The sequence below is a fragment of the Triturus cristatus genome, chromosome 7, assembly GCF_964204655.1.
Source record: "Triturus cristatus chromosome 7, aTriCri1.1, whole genome shotgun sequence".
Lineage (NCBI taxonomy): Eukaryota > Metazoa > Chordata > Amphibia > Caudata > Salamandridae > Triturus > Triturus cristatus.
In genome coordinates this window covers 1,113,791,086-1,113,808,181 of record NC_140590.1, presented here as the reverse complement: position 1 = coordinate 1,113,808,181, position 17,096 = coordinate 1,113,791,086, and positions in this window count along the sequence as shown.

Below are 17,096 nucleotides of genomic sequence, written 5' to 3'. Positions count from 1 at the left end.
AGGGTTTCAAATGCAATTTCAGAGACTAAATTATAAGGTTGAAAAATGTAACTGGGATTAATCTGCTTGGTGTATCTGACCCTATTCCATCATGGCTGGACGAAAATCACATCTTGAAGCCAGCATATTTTGCCAATACTTATCATTTGCACTTCAAGACATTTCCAATATTTTTGACATGCATTTTTAGGTATTATCAAATCTGGTTTGGCTAATTAGATTATGTCCATTCCAATTCACCCAATGCGTTGAATTATTTTAGACAATTTTATTGTTTTGACTTTATTACTGTTTGGTATTGCACCATTGTATTCACAGTTCTTGTATTTTGAGACTGTTTTCTCTGTATCATATTTATCAAGGGTTTAGGCTCAAAATTATTTAGCCACTTTAGCGTTCACCCTGACAAGTTAGAGTTAATATTATTTTCATAGATTAACAGCCTACTCAAAATAATAACTCACTTGATTGGGATCAACCAAATGTACTGCGTCTAATATTTTGACAGAAATTTTTGTCTTTTCAGTTTCTGGTTGACAGAATGAAATCCAAAAATATGATTTTATGATAGTTCTCAAGAGATGATGTATACAACCCATCACAATTCAAAGACCATATAGAGAAAATAAGGTTCCACAAAAATACAAAAAATCACTGAATTAGGAAAAATGTCCAATTTCATAGACTAGGTAAAAAATCATTAGACTTACTTCTGCTGCCTAGAGGAGCAATAAGAAAGAGATGTAAACATTTAGACATAGATTATCATCATGAAAATAAACAAATAAGTCAAACTTTAGAAAATGCAGAATTATTCATGTAATTTATATGTTAACAAAAAATATTGAAATACCACTCTCATTTAGAAATCTCTTAGGAGTCACTCAAAAGTTCAATATGTACAATTTCAGACACTGAATTAAAAGGTAAACTTACTGGTGTTGTCTGAAAGAGAGAAGAAAGTGATGTTAAATATTAGATATATCATTTACAATCATTAGAACTTAAAAAAATTAAACTCAAAATGTGTGAAAACAACAGAAATGCTACTTTACATGATAGCAAGATATATCAAAATTACAATTCTCATTTAGGAGCAACCAAACGATACTTTACAATCGAATTGATTCAGACACAATTGGGCTTGATAGGAACAAGTGCACATCTATCTGAATATGAGTGTAGCAAGTGCTATTTAAACTTCACTATAGATAATAAAGTACATTTGTTTGGAGTCTTTTATGCTTGTCCATCCACTAATTTTCACAACTATATAGCAGATAAATAATGTTTTGTATTAGGTGTGTTCATTTTCTTCTCTGTTACTTTGAAATATTAATGTAATACTGATGTAAAATACCAATGAAGTATGTGGTAAACAAAATGAAATATGACATATTTATTGTAATGCATCAGAGCTATAGTTTTTTAAAAAGCCTGGAATGTAGGGGCACAAAGACCCCAAGCATTATCTTTGGCTACAAGGACAAAACATGTTGCAAGAGTCTTTTTCCTGATCTGTCTAGGTGACTTGTCACAACTGGGCCTGAACTGAATCATGCTGTGAACCTCTGCTGGAGTGGGTGCTGCATTCTAAGTGCTGTCCCTAAGTTCCTGTTAGCCTCAGAAGTGACCAAGAGGAGATGCTCCTGAAAGTATGCAAAGTTGTGACTGAGAATATTTTTGGACCTCCAAAATGTTTAGAGTTTCTGCAGACCTCTTTGAAGCATTGCTCGATATTTAGAAAGTCTTTCACAGATATAACTACAGGTTTTTCCAACTAGAGGATATTTGAGATTGTTGAAAAAGACAAAAGGCTTGTCTCACAGTGTGGCAGATAGGTTGCTCAATCAAAACATAAATTATGTACTGTTCATGTTATAAGAAGTGCATTAAATCCAAATGCAATTGTAATAGGCCAAACAAGGCATTGATCATGTTTGTAGTGTCAAACCTATCTGCCAAACCTTAAATCAGGCACTAAGCCCAGAGGCAGAAATCAGGACGGAACAAAGGAGCTATAATAATCCCCAAACATGTCATGAGTCTGGTTGCTACTACTTTTAAATTTCTCCAAAAACAAAGCTTTTTCCACTGTAACCAAAGGCGTCAGCAGGAGTTATTCCAGCAGCTCCCAGCATTAAGAGGACATCTGCGTATAAAGATTGCAACAGTGCCCAGCTCAAGGGTTTCAAATGCAATTTCAGAGACTAAATTATAAGGTTGAAAAATGTAACTGGGATTAATCTGCTTGGTGTATCTGACCCTATTCCATCATGGCTGGACGAAAATCACATCTTGAAGCCAGCATATTTTGCCAATACTTATCATTTGCACTTCGACATTTCCAATATTTTTTACATGCATTTTTAGGTATTATCAAATCTGGTTTGGCTAATTAGATTATGTCCATTCCAATTCACCCAATGCGTTGAATTATTTTAGACAATTTTATTGTTTTGACTTTATTACTGTTTGGTATTGCACCATTGTATTCACAGTTCTTGTAAATTGAGACTGTCTTCTCTGTATCATATTTATCAAGGGTTTAGGCTCAAAATTATTTAGCCACTTTAGCGTTCACCCTGACAAGTTAGAGTTAATATTATTTTCGTAGATTAACAGCCTACTCAAAATAATAACTCACTTGATTGGGATCGACCAAATGTACTGCGTCTAATATTTTGACAGAAATTTTTGTCTTTTCAGTTTCTGGTTGACAGAATGAAATCCAAAAATATGATTTTATGATAGTTCTCAAGAGATGATGTATACAACCCATCACAATTCAAAGACCAGATAGAGAAAATAAGGTTCCACAAAAATACAAAAATTCACTGAATTAGGAAAAATGTCCAATTTCATAGACTAGGTAAAAAATCATTAGACTTACTTCTGCTGCCTAGAGGAGCAATAAGAAAGAGATGTAAACATTTAGACATAGATTATCATCATGAAAATAAACAAATAAGTCAAACTTTAGAAAATGCAGAATTATTCATGTAATTTATATGTTAACAAAAAATATTGAAATGCCACTCTCATTTAGAAATCTCTTAGGAGTCACTCAAAAGTTCAATATGTACAATTTCAGACACTCAATTAAAAGGTAAACTTACTGGTGTTGTCTGAAAGAGAGAAGAAAGTGATGTTAAATATTAGATATATCATTTACAATCATTAGAACTTAAAAAAATTAAACTCAAAATGTGTGAAAACAACAGAAATGCTACTTTACATGATAGCAAGATATATCAAAATTACAATTCTCATTTAGGAGCAACCAAACTATACTTTACAATTGAATTGATTCAGACACAATTGGGCTTGATAGGAACAAGTGCACATCTATCTGAATATGAGTGTAGCAAGTGCTATTTAAACTTCACTATAGATAATTAAGTACATTTGTTTGGAGTCTTTTATGCTTGTCCATCCACTCATTTTCACAACTATATAGCAGATAAATAATGTTTTGTATTAGGTGTGTTCATTTTCTTCTCTGTTACTTTGAAATATTAATGTAATACTGATGTAAAATACCAATGAAGTATGTGGTAAACAAAATGAAATATGACATATTTATTGTAATGCATCAGAGCTATAGTTTTTTAAAATCCTGGAATGTAGGGGCTCAAAGACCCCAAGCATTATCTTTGGCTACAAGGACAACACATGTGGCAAGAGTCTTTTTCCTGATCTGTCTAGGTGACTTGTCACAACTGGGCCTGAACTGAATCATGCTGTGAACCTCTGCTGGAGTGGGTGTTGCATTCTAAGTGCTGTCCCTAAGTTCCTGTTAGCCTCAGAAGTGACCAAGAGGAGATGCTCCTGAAAGTATGCAAAGTTGTGACTGAGAATATTTTTGGACCTCCAAAATGTTTAGAGTTTCTGCAGACCTCTTTGAAGCATTGCTCAATATTTAGAAAGTCTTTCACAGATATAACTACAGGTTTTTCCAACTAGAGGATATTTTAGATTGTTGAAAAAGACAAAAGGCTTGTCTCACAGTGTGGCACATAGGTTGCTCAATCAAAACATAAATTATGTACTGTTCATGTTATAAGAAGTGCATTAAATCCAAATGCAATTGTAATAGGCCAAACAAGGCATTGATCATGTTTGTAGTGTCAAACCTATCTGCCAAACCTTAAATCAGGCACTAAGCCCAGAGGCAGAAATCAGGACGGAACAAAGGAGCTATAATAATCCCCAAACATGTCATGAGTCTGGTTGCTACTACTTTTAAATTTCTCCAAAAACAAAGCTTTTTCCACTGTAACCAAAGGCGTCAGCAGGAGTTATTCCAGCAGCTCCCAGCATTAAAAGGACATCTGCGTATATAGATTGCAACAGTGCCCAGGTCAAGGGTTTTCAAATGCCATTTCAGAGACTAAATTATAAGGTTGAAAAATGTAACTGGGATTAATCTGCTTGGTGTATCTGACCCTCATTCCATCATGGATGGATGAAAATCACATCTTGAAGCCAGCATATTTTGCCAATACTTATCATTTGCACTTCAAGACATTTCCAATATTTTTGACATGCATTTTTAGGTATTATCAAATCTGGTTTGGCTAATTAGATTATGTCCATTCCAATTCACCCAATGCGTTGAATTATTTTAGACAATTTTATTGTTTTGACTTTATTACTGTTTGGTATTGCACCATTGTATTCACAGTTCTTGTAAGTTGAGACTGTCTTCTCTGTATCATATTTATCAGGGGTTTAGGCTCAAAATTATTTAGCCACTTTAGCGTTCACCCTGACAAGTTAGAGTTAGAGTTAGAGTTAATATTATTTTTATAGATTAACAGCCTACTCAAAATAATAACTCACTTGATTGGGATCAACCAAATGTACTGCGTCTAATATTTTGACACAAATTTTTGTCTTTTCAGTTTCTGGTTGACAGAATGAAATCCAAAAATATGATTTTATGATAGTTCTCAAGAGATGATGTATACAACCCATCACAATTCAAAGACCAAATAGAGAAAATAAGGTTCCACAAAAATACAAAAATTCACTCAATTAGGAAAAATGTCCAATTTCATAGACTAGGTAAAAAAACATTAGACTTACTTCTGCTGCCTAGAGGAGCAAGAAGAAAGAGATGTAAACATTTAGACATAGATTATCATCATGAAAATAAACAAATAAGTCAAACTTTAGAAAATGCAGAATTATTCATGTAATTTATATGTTAACAAAAAATATTGAACTACCACTCTTATTTAGAAATCTCTTAGGAGTCACTCAAAAGTTCAATATGTACAATTTCAGACACTGAATTAAAACGTAAACTTACTGGTGTTGTCTGAAAGAGAGAAGAAAGTGATGTTAAATATTAGATATATCATTTACAATCATTAGAACTTTAAAAAAATTAAACTCAAAATGTGTGAAAACAACAGAAATGCTACTTTACATGATAGCAAGATATATCAAAATTACAATTCTCATTTAGTAGCAACCAAACTATACTTTACAATTGAATTGATTCAGACACAATTGGGCTTGATAGGAACAAGTGCACATCTATCTGAATATGAGTGTAGCAAGTGCTATTTAAACTTCACTATAGATAATAAAGTACATTTGTTTGGAGTCTTTTATGCTTGTCCATCCACTAATTTTCACAACTATATAGCAGATAAATAATGTTTTGTATTAGGTGTGTTCATTTTCTTCTCTGTTACTTTGAAATATTAATGTAATACTGATGTAAAATACCAATGAAGTATGTGGTAAACAAAATGAAATATGACATATTTATTGTAATGCATCAGAGCTATAGGTTTTTAAAAAGCCTGGAATTTAGCGGCTCAAAGACCCCAAGCATTATCTTTGGCTACAAGGACAAAACATGTTGCAAGAGTCTTTTTCCTGATCTGTCTAGGTGACTTGTCTCAACCGGGCCTGAACTGAATCATGCTGTGAACCTCTGCTGGAGTGGGTGCTGCATTCTAAGTGCTGTCCCTAAGTTCCTGTTAGCCTCAGAAGTGACCAAGAGGAGATGCTCCTGAAAGTATGCAAAGTTGTGACTGAGAATATTTTTGGACCTCCAAAATGTTTAGAGTTTCTGCAGACCTCTTTGAAGCATTGCTTGATATTTAGAAAGTCTTTCACTGATATAACTACAGGTTTTTCCAACTAGAGGATATTTGAGATTGTTGAAAAAGACAAAAGGCTTGTCTCACAGTGTGGCACATAGGTTGCTCAATCAAAACATAAATTATGTACTGTTCATGTTATAAGAAGTGCATTAAATCCAAATGCAATTGTAATAGGCCAAACAAGGCATTGATCATGTTTGTAGTGTCAAACCTATCTGCCAAACCTTAAATCAGGCACTAAGCCCAGAGGCAGAAATCAGGACGGAACAAAGGAGCTATAATAATCCCCAAACATGTCATGAGTCTGGTTGCTACTACTTTTAAATTTCTCCAAAAACAAAGCTTTTTCCACTGTAACCAAAGGCGTCAGCAGGAGTTATTCCAGCAGCTCCCAGCATTAAGAGGACATCTGCGTATATAGATTGCAACGGTGCCCAGGTCAAGGGTTTTCAAATGCCATTTCAGAGACTAAATTATAAGGTTGAAAAATGTAACTGGGATTAATCTGCTTGGTGTATCTGACCCTCATTCCATCATGGATGGATGAAAATCACATCTTGAAGCCAGCATATTTTGCCAATACTTATTATTTGCACTTCAAGACATTTCCAATATTTTTGACATGCATTTTTAGGTATTATCAAATCTGGTTTGGCTAATTAGATTATGTCCATTCCAATTCACCCAATGCGTTGAATTATTTTAGACAATTTTATTGTTTTGACTTTATTACTGTTTGGTATTGCACCATTGTATTCACAGTTCTTGTAAGTTGAGACTGTCTTCTCTGTATCATATTTATCAGGGGTTTAGGCTCAAAATTATTTAGCCACTTTAGCGTTCACCCTGACAAGTTAGAGTTAATATTATTTTTATAGATTAACAGCCTACTCAAAATAATAACTCACTTGATTGGGATCAACCAAATGTACTGCGTCTAATATTTTGACACAAATGTTTGTCTTTTCAGTTTCTGGTTGACAGAATGAAATCCAAAAATATGATTTTATGATAGTTCTCAAGAGATAATGTATACAACCCATCACAATTCAAAGACCAAATAGAGAAAATAAGGTTCCACAAAAATACAAAAATTCACTCAATTAGGAAAAATGTCCAATTTCATAGACTAGGTAAAACAACATTAGACTTACTTCTGCTGCCTAGAGGAGCAATAAGAAAGAGATGTAAACATTTAGACATAGATTATCATCATGAAAATAAACAAATAAGTCAAACTTTAGAAAATGCAGAAATATTCATGTAATTTATATGTTAACAAAAAATATTGAAATACCACTCTCATTTAGAAATCTCTTAGGAGTCACTCAAAAGTTCAATATGTACAATTTCAGACACTGAATTAAAAGGTAAACTTACTGGTGTTGTCTGAAAGAGAGAAGAAAGTGATGTTAAATATTAGATATATCATTTACAATCATTAGTAAAAAAATTAAACTCAAAATGTGTGAAAACAACAGAAATGCTACTTTACATGATAGCAAGATATATCAAAATTACAATTCTCATTTAGGAGCAACCAAACTATACTTTACAATTGAATTGATTCAGACACAATTGGGCTTGATAGGAACAAGTGCACATCTATCTGAATATGAGTGTAGCAAGTGCTATTTAAACTTCACTATAGATAATAAAGTACATTTGTTTGGAGTCTTTTATGCTTGTCCTTCCACTAATTTTCACAACTATATAGCAGATAAATAATGTTTTGTATTAGGTGTGTTCATTTTCTTCTCTGTTACTTTGAAATATTAATGTAATACTGATGTAAAATACCAATGAAGTATGTGGTAAACAAAATGAAATATGACATATTTATTGTAATGCATCAGAGCTATAGTTTTTTAAAAAGCCTGGAATGTAGGGGCTCAAAGACCCCAAGCATTATCTTTGGCTACAAGGACAAAACATGTTGCAAGAGTCTTTTTCCTGATCTGTCTAGATGACTTGTCACAACTGGGCCTGAACTGAATCATGCTGTGAACCTCTGCTGGAGTGGGTGCTGCATTCTAAGTGCTGTCCCTAAGTTCCTGTTAGCCTCAGAAGTGACCAAGAGGAGATGCTCCTGAAAGTATGCAAAGTTGTGACTGAGAATATTTTTGGACCTCCAAAATGTTTAGAGTTTCTGCAGATCTCTTTGAAGCATTGTCCGATATTTAGAAGGACGTTCACAGATATAACTACAGTTTTTTCCAACTAGAGGATATTTGAGATTGTTGAAAAAGACAAAAGGCTTGTCTCACAGTGTGGCAGATAGGTTGCTCAATCAAAACATAAATTATGTACTGTTCATGTTATAAGAAGTGCATTAAATCCAAATGCAATTGTAATTGGCCAAACAAGGCATTGATCATGTTTGTAGTGTCAAACCTATCTGCCAAACCTTAAATCAGGCACTAAGCCCAGAGGCAGAAATCAGGACGGAACAAAGGAGCTATAATATTCCCCAAACATGTCATGAGTCTGGTTGCTACTACTTTTAAATTTCTCCAAAAACAAAGCTTTTTCCACTGTAACCAAAGGCGTCAGTAGGAGTTATTCCAGCAGCTCCCAGCATTAAGAGGACATCTGCGTATATAGATTGCAACAGTGCCCAGCTCAAGGGTTTCAAATGCCATTTCAGAGACTAAATTATAAGGTTGAAAAATGTAACTGGGATTAATCTGCTTGGTGTATCTGACCCTCATTCCATTATGGATGGACGAAAATCACATCTTGAAGCCAGCATATTTTGCCAATACTTATCATTTGCACTTCAAGACATTTCCAATATTTTTGACATGCATTTTTAGGTATTATCAAATCTGGTTTGGCTAATTAGATTATGTCCATTCCAATTCACCCAATGCGTTGAATTATTTTAGACAATTTTATAGTTTTGACTTTATTACTGTTTGGTATTGCACCATTGTATTCACAGTTCTTGTAAGTTGAGACTGTCTTCTCTGTATCATATTTATCAGGGGTTTAGGCTCAAAATTATTTAGCCACTTTAGCGTTCACCCTGACAAGTTAGAGTTAATATTATTTTCATAGATTAACAGCCTACTCAAAATAATAACTCACTTGATTGGGATCAACCAAATGTACTGCGTCTAATATTTTGACACAAATTTTTGTCTTTTCAGTTTCTGGATGACAGAATGAAATCCAAAAATATGATTTTATGATAGTTCTCAAGAGATGATGTATACAACCCATCACAATTCAAAGACCATATAGAGAAAATAAGGTTCCACAAAAATACAAAAATTCACTCAATTAGGAAAAATGTCCAATTTCATAGACTAGGTAAAAAAACATTAGACTTACTTCTGCTGCCTAGAGGAGCAATAAGAAAGAGATGTAAACATTTAGACATAGATTATCATCATGAAAATAAACAAATAAGTCAAACTTTAGAAAATGCAGAAATATTCATGTAATTTATATGTTAACAAAAAATATTGAAATACCACTCTCATTTAGAAATCTCTTAGGAGTCACTCAAAAGTTCAATATGTACAATTTCAGACACTGAATTAAAAGGTAAACTTACTGGTGTTGTCTGAAAGAGAGAAGAAAGTGATGTTAAATATTAGATATATCATTTACAATCATTAGAACTTAAAAAAAATGTAACTCAAAATGTGTGAAAACAACAGAAATGCTACTTTACATTATAGCAAGATATATCAAAATTACAACTCTCATTTAGGAGCATCCAAACTATACTTTACAATTGAATTGATTCAGACACAATTGGGCTTGATAGGAACAAGTGCACATCTATCTGAATATGAGTGTAGCAAGTGCTATTTAATCTTCACTATAGATAATAAAGTACATTTGTTTGGAGTCTTTTATGCTTGTCCATCGACTAATTTTCACAACTATATAGCAGATAAATAATGTTTTGTATTAGGTGTGTTCATTTTCTTCTCTGTTACTTTGAAATATTAATGTAATACTGATGTAAAATACCAATGAAGTATGTGGTAAACAAAATGAAATATGACATATTTATTGTAATGCATCAGAGCTATAGTTTTTTAAAAAGCCTGGAATGTAGGGGCTCATAGACCCCAAGCATTATCTTTGGATACAAGGACAAAACATGTTGCAAGAGTCTTTTTCCTGATCTGTCTAGGTGACTTGTCACAACTGGGCCTGAAATGAATCATTCTGTGAACCTCAGCTGGAGTGGGTGCTGCATTCTAAGTGTTGTCCCTAAGTTCCTGTTAGCCTCAGAAGTGACCAAGAGGAGATGCTCCTGAAAGTATGCAGAGTTGTGACTGAGAATATTTTTGGACCTCCAAAATGTTTAGAGTTTCTGCAGACCTCTTTGAAGCATTGCTCGATATTTAGAAAGTCTTTCACAGATATAACTACAGGTTTTTCCAACTAGAGGATATTTGAGATTGTTGAAAAAGACAAAAGGCTTGTCTCACAGTGTGGCAGATAGGTTGCTCAATCAAAACATAAATTATGTACTGTTCATGTTATAAGAAGTGCATTAAATCCAAATGCAATTGTAATAGGCCAAACAAGGCATTGATCATGTTTGTAGTGTCAAGCCTATCTGCCAAACCTTAAATCAAGCACTAAGCCCAGAGGCAGAAATCAGGACGGAACAAAGGAGCTATAATAATCCCCAAACATGTCATGAGTCTGGTTGCTACTACTTTTAAATTTTTCCAAAAACAAAGCTTTTTCCACTGTAACCAAAGGCGTCAGCAGGAGTTATTCCAGCAGCTCCCAGCATTAAGAGGACATCTGCGTATATAGATTGCAACCGTGCCCAGCTCAAGGGTTTCAAATGCCATTTCAGAGACTAAATTATAAGGTTGAAAAATGTAACTGGGATTAATCTGCTTGGTGTATCTGACCCTCATTCCATCATGGCTGGACGAAAATCACATCTTGAAGCCAGCATATGTTGCCAATACTTATCATTTGCACTTCAAGACATTTCCAATATTTTTGACATGCATTTTTAGGTATTATCAAATCTGGTTTGGCTAATTAGATTATGTCCATTCCAATTCACCCAATGCGTTGAATTATTTTAGACAATTTTATTGTTTTGACTTTATTACTGTTTGGTATTGCACCATTGTATTCACAGTTCTTGTGAGTTGAGACTGTCTTCTCTGTATCATATTTATCAGGGGTTTAGGCTCAAAATTATTTAGCCACTTTAGCGTTCACCCTGACAAGTTAGAGTTAATATTATTTTCATAGATTAACAGCCTACTCAAAATAATAACTCACTTGATTGGGATCAACCAAATGTACTGCGTCTAATATTTTGACACAAATTTTTGTCTTTTCAGTTTCTGGTTGACAGAATGAAGTCCAAAAATATGATTTTATGATAGTTCTCAAGAGATGATGTATACAACCCATCACAATTCAAAGACCATATAGAGAAAATAAGGTTCCACAAAAATACAGAAATTCACTCAATTAGGAAAAATGTCCAATTTCATAGACTAGGTAAAAAAACATTAGACTTACTTCTGCTGCCTAGAGGAGCAATAAGAAAGAGATGTAAACATTTAGACATAGATTATCATCATGAAAATAAACAAATAAGTCAAACTTTAGAAAATGCAGAATTATTCATGTAATTTATATGTTAACAAAAAATATTGAAATACCACTCTCATTTAGAAACCTCTTAGGAGTCACTCAAAAGTTCAATATGTACAATTTCAGACACTGAATTAAAAGGTAAACTTACTGGTGTTGTCTGAAAGAGAGAAGAAAGTGATGTTAAATATTAGATATCATTTACAATCATTAGAACTTAAAAGAATTCAACTCAAAATGTGTGAAAACAACAGAAATGCTACTTTACATGATAGCAAGATATATAAAAATTACAATTCTCATTTAGGAGCAACCAAACTATACTTTACAATTGAATTGATTCAGACACAATTGGGCTTGATAGGAACAAGTGCACATCTATCTGAATATGAGTGTAGCAAGTGCTATTTAAACTTCACTATAGATAATAAAGTACATTTGTTTGGAGTCTTTTATGCTTGTCCATCCACTAATTTTCACAACTATATAGCAGATAAATAATGTTTTGTATTAGGTGTGTTCATTTTCTTCTCTGTTACTTTGAAATATTAATGTAATACTGATGTAAAATACCAATGAAGTATGTGGTAAACAAAATGAAATATGACATATTTATTGTAATGCATCAGAGCTATAGTTTTTTAAAAAGCCTGGAATGTAGGGGCTCAAAGACCCCAAGCATTATCTTTGGCTACAAGAACAAAACATGTTGCAAGAGTCTTTTTCCTGATCTGTCTAGATGACTTGTCACAACTGGGCCTGAACTGAATCATGCTGTGAACCTCTGCTGGAGTGGGTGCTGCATTCTAAGTGCTGTCCCTAAGTTCCTGTTAGCCTCAGAAGTGACCAAGAGGAGATGCTCCTGAAAGTATGCAAAGTTGTGACTGAGAATATTTTTGGACCTCCAAAATGTTTAGAGTTTCTGCAGACCTCTTTGAAGCATTGCTCGATATTTAGAAAGTCTTTCACAGATATAACTACAGGTTTTTCCAACTAGAGGATATTTGAGATTGTTGAAAAAGACAAAAGGCTTGTCTCACAGTGTGGCAGATAGGTTGCTCAATCAAAACATAAATTATGTACTGTTCATGTTATAAGAAGTGCATTAAATCCAAATGCAATTGTAATAGGCCAAACAAGGCATTGATCATGTTTGTAGTGTCAAACCTATCTGCCAAACCTTAAATCAGGCACTAAGCCCAGAGGCAGAAATCAGGACGGAACAAAGGAGCTATAATATTCCCCAAACATGTCATGAATCTGGTTGCTACTACTTTTAAATTTCTCCAAAAACAAAGCTTTTTCCACTGTAACCAAAGGCGTCAGTAGGAGTTATTCCAGCAGCTCCCAGCATTAAGAGGACATCTGCGTATATAGATTGCAACAGTGCCCAGCTCAAGGGTTTCAAATGCCATTTCAGAGACTAAATTATAAGGTTGAAAAATGTAACTGGGATTAAGCTGCTTGGTGTATCTGACCCTCATTCCATTATGGATGGACGAAAATCACATCTTGAAGCCAGCATATTTGGCCAATACTTATCATTTGCACTTCAAGACATTTCCAATATTTTTGACATGCATTTTTAGGTATTATCAAATCTGGTTTGGCTAATTAGATTATGTCCATTCCTATTCACCCAATGCGTTGAATTATTTTAGACAATTTTATTGTTTTGACTTTATTACTGTTTGGTATTGCACCATTGTATTCACAGTTTTTGTAAGTTGAGACTGTCTTCTCTGTATTATATTTATCAGGGGTTTAGGCTCAAAATTATTTAGCCACTTTAGCGTTCACCCTGACAAGTTAGAGTTAATATTATTTTCATAGATTAACAGCCTACTCAAAATAATAACTCACTTGATTGGGATAAACCAAATGTACTGCGTCTAATATTTTGACACAAATTTTTGTCTTTTCAGTTTCTGGTTGACAGAATGAAATCCAAAAATATGATTTTATGATAGTTCTCAAGAGATGATGTATACAACCCATCACAATTCAAAGACCATATAGAGAAAATAAGGTTCCACAAAAATACGAAAATTCACTCAATTAGGAAAAATTTCCAATTTCATAGACTAGGTAAAAAAACATTAGACTTACTTCTGCTGCCTAGAGGAGCAATAAGAAAGAGATGTAAACATTTAGACATAGATTATCATCATGAAAATAAACAAATAAGTCAAACTTTAGAAAATGCAGAAATATTCATGTAATTTATATGTTAACAAAAAATATTGAAATACCACTCTCATTTAGAAATCTCTTAGGAGTCACTCAAAAGTTCAATATGTACAATTTCAGACACTGAATTAAAAGGTAAACTTACTGGTGTTGTCTGAAAGAGAGAAGAAAGTGATGTTAAATATTAGATATATCATTTACAATCATTAGTAAAAAAATTAAACTCAAAATGTGTGAAAACAACAGAAATGCTACTTTACATGATAGCAAGATATATCAAAATGACAATTCTCATTTAGGAGCAACCAAACTATACTTTACAATTGAATTGATTCAGACACAATTGGGCTTGATAGGAACAAGTGCACATCTATCTGAATATGAGTGTAGCAAGTGCTATTTAAACTTCACTATAGATAATAAAGTACATTTGTTTGGAGTCATTTATGCTTGTCCTTCCACTAATTTTCACAACTATATAGCAGATAAATAATGTTTTGTATTAGGTGTGTTCATTTTCTTCTCTGTTACTTTGAAATATTAATGTAATACTGATGTAAAATACCAATGAAGTATGTGGTAAACAAAATGAAATATGACATATTTATTGTAATGCATCAGAGCTATAGTTTTTTAAAAAGCCTGGAATGTAGGGGCTCAAAGACCCCAAGCATTATCTTTGGCTACAAGGACAAAACATGTTGCAAGAGTGTTTTTCCTGATCTGTCTAGATGACTTGTCACAACTGGGCCTAAACTGAATCATGCTGTGAACCTCTGCTGGAGTGGGTGCTGCATTCTAAGTGCTGTCCCTAAGTTCCTGTTAGCCTCAGAAGTGACCAAGAGGAGATGCTCCTGAAAGTATGCAAAGTTGTGACTGAGAATATTTTTGGACCTCCAAAATGTTTAGAGTTTCTGCAGACCTCTTTGAAGCATTGCTCGATATTTAGAAAGTCTTTCACAGATATAACTACAGGTTTTTCCAACTAGAGGATATTTGAGATTGTTGAAAAAGACAAAAGGCTTGTCTCACAGTGTGGCAGATAGGTTGCTCAATCAAAACATAAATTATGTACTGTTCATGTTATAAGAAGTGCATTAAATCCAAATGCAATTGTAATAGGCCAAACAAGGCATTGATCATGTTTGTAGTGTCAAACCTATCTGCCAAACCTTAAATCAGGCACTAAGCCCAGAGGCAGAAATCAGGACGGAACAAAGGAGCTATAATAATCCCCAAACATGTCATGAGACCGGTTGCTACTACTTTTAAATCTTTCCAAAAACAAAGCTTTTTCCACTGTAACCAAAGGCGTCAGCAGGAGTTATTCCAGCAGCTCCCAGCATTAAGAGGACATCTGCGTATACAGATTGCAACAGTGCCCAGCTCAAGGGTTTCAAATGCCATTTCAGAGACTAAATTATAAGGTTGAAAAATGTAACTGGGATTAATCTGCTTGGTGTATCTGACCCTCATTCTATCATGGCTGGACGAAAATCACATCTTGAAGCCAGCATATGTTGCCAATACTTATCATTTGCACTTCAAGACATTTCCAATATTTTTGACATGTATTTTTTGGTATTATCAAATCTGGTTTGGCTAATTAGATTATGTCCATTCCAATTCACCCAATGCGTTGAATTATTTTAGACAATTTTATTGTTTTGACTTTATTACTGTTTGGTATTGCACCATTGTATTCACAGTTCTTGTAAGTTGAGACTGTCTTCTCTGTATCATATTTATCAGGGGTTGAGGCTCAAAATTATTTAGCCACTTTAGCGTTCACCCTGACAAGTTAGAGTTAATATTATTTTCATAGATTAACAGCCTACTCAAAATAATAACTCACTTGATTGGGATCAACCAAATGTACTGCGTCTAATATTTTGACACAAATTGTTGTCTTTTCAGTTTCTGGTTGACAGAATGAAATCCAAAAATATGATTTTATGATAGTTCTCAAGAGATGATGTATACAACCCATCACAATTCAAAGACCATATAGAGAAAATAAGGTTCCACAAAAATACAAAAATTCACTCAATTTGGAAAAATATCCAATTTCATAGACTAGGTAAAAAAACATTAGACTTACTTCTGCTGCCTAGAGGAGCAATACGAAAGAGATGTAAACATTTAGACATAGATTATCATCATGAAAATAAACAAATAAGTCAAACTTTAGAAAATGCAGAATTATTCATGTAATTTATATGTTAACAAAAAATATTGAAATACCACTCTCATTTAGAAATCTCTTAGGAGTCACTCAAAAGTTCAATATGTACAATTTCAGACACTGAATTAGAAGGTAAACTTACTGGTGTTGTCTGAAAGAGAGAAGAAAGTGATGTTAAATATTAGATATATCATTTACAATCATTAGAACTTAAAAAAATTAAACTCAAAATGTGTGAAAACAACAGAAATGCTACATTACATGATAGCAAGATGTATCAAAATTACAATTCTCATTTAGGAGCAACCAAACTATACTTTACAATTGAATTGATTCAGACACAATTGGGCTTGATAGGAACAAGTGCACATCTATCTGAATATGAGTGTAGCAAGTGCTATTTAAACTTCACTATAGATAATAAAGTACATTTGTTTGGAGTCTTTTATGCTTGTCCATCCACTAATTTTCACAACTATATAGCAGATAAATAATGATTTGTATTAGGTGTGTTCATTTTCTTCTCTGTTACTTTGCAATATTAATGTAATACTGATGTAAAATACCAATGAAGTATGTGGTAAACAAAATGAAATATGACATATTTATTGTAATGCATCAGAGCTATAGTTTTTTAAAAAGCCTGGAATGTAGGGGCTCAAAGACCCCAAGCATTATCTTTGGCTACAAGGACAAAACATGTGGCAAGAGTCTTTTTCCTGATCTGTCTAGGTGACTTGTCACAACTGGGCCTGAACTGAATCATGCTTTGAACCTCTGCTGGAGTGGGTGCTGCATTCTAAGTGCTGTCCCTCAGTTCCTGTTAGCCTCAGAAGTGACCAAGAGGAGATGCTCCTGAAAGTATGCAAAGTTGTGACTGAGAATATTTTTGGACCTCCAAAATGTTTAGAGTTTCTGCAGACCTCTTTGAAGCATTGCTCGATATTTAGAAAGTCTTTCACAGATATAACTACAGGTTTTTCCAACTAGAGGATATT